At 40.7% G+C, this 972-nt stretch overlaps 1 protein-coding gene and 1 long non-coding RNA gene across 2 annotated transcripts in view; one reads left to right on the forward strand and one right to left on the reverse strand.

Moving 5' to 3' along the window:
• tlr18 (toll-like receptor 18) overlaps window positions 1–972 on the forward strand; it is a 13,478-nt gene that overhangs the window by 4,183 nt on the left and 8,323 nt on the right. The window lies entirely within an intron of this gene.
• The window catches only part of LOC116690720 (uncharacterized), a 12,040-nt gene continuing 11,661 nt past the window's right edge, over window positions 594–972 (reverse strand). The window contains exon 3 of the long non-coding RNA XR_004332345.1: window positions 594–652. This is a non-coding gene — a long non-coding RNA (uncharacterized LOC116690720). The remainder of the gene's footprint in view (window positions 653–972) is intronic.

A 972-nucleotide genomic window follows, 5' to 3' on the forward strand; every position in this document is an offset into this window, starting at 1 on the left:
GACCCAAGGACAACATGAGGGTTAAACAGAGTAAAGAATAATCAGTAAAACAAGGCTGCTGCCAGATGAATTGTACAGAGGCAGGACACAGTGCTGCCTTGTCAATGAAAGAGCTGTTTGCTACCAACTATTGACTGTTGGGTAAATATCACACAGTAATAGAGATATTGTGCACATTGGATGACACCAAGAGATATCGTAGTTTGATCAATGAGTGGGACATTTAGTGTTTCTTTCATACACTGGTTGCTAATTTAGTGCAGGACTATGGACCCTAAAGTGCAGCATGTACAGTATGTTGTATTGGGTTGCTATGGGCCGCACAGTACCACAATACATTAATAGAGTACAGCTTTGCTCCTTTATTTGTACACAAGTTTTATTAGACAGGATAGTTGTTTTTTTACAGTTGATTTAAGCCAGACATCACAATATGATGCATGATTAACACTTCAAGAGGAATGTAAATGTTTTGCACAAAACCCAACCCATTACTACAGCAAATGTAGGAAATCTCAGATTCACTTAAAGTTGTACTTAAAGGGGAACTCAGACTTTACATGGCTGTATGAAGTATGTTAAATTGCCTCTAGTGATGTCGCTGGATTCAGCATTGGTTGGGGCTGAAGACTACAGGTTTAAAAATGAAAATCTGGCGGTCTGAGGTCAGAAAGGAGCTAGCTCACCAGCCCTCCTCATCTCTGCTTGAAGCTAGCGGCTCAAGGCTTCTATGATGGCTATTATAACCCACCCAACTCATGGATATATAGTAGGAATTGGAGTTGGTTTGAGCCATCATGGAGCCAAGAGACTGCCATGGTTTTATTTCAGTTAGCCTAATAGCTGGTTTGAGTTGCACTGAGAGATGATTTTATTGAAAGTTCCCTATGCTAAGATGTAGTTATGGTGAAGGGTATGTGATGATGTGGTTGGGGGATGGGGGGTATTTTAATTCTAAAGGCCAAGGGAACT

The sequence above is a fragment of the Etheostoma spectabile genome, chromosome 6, assembly GCF_008692095.1.
Source record: "Etheostoma spectabile isolate EspeVRDwgs_2016 chromosome 6, UIUC_Espe_1.0, whole genome shotgun sequence".
NCBI lineage: Eukaryota > Metazoa > Chordata > Actinopteri > Perciformes > Percidae > Etheostoma > Etheostoma spectabile.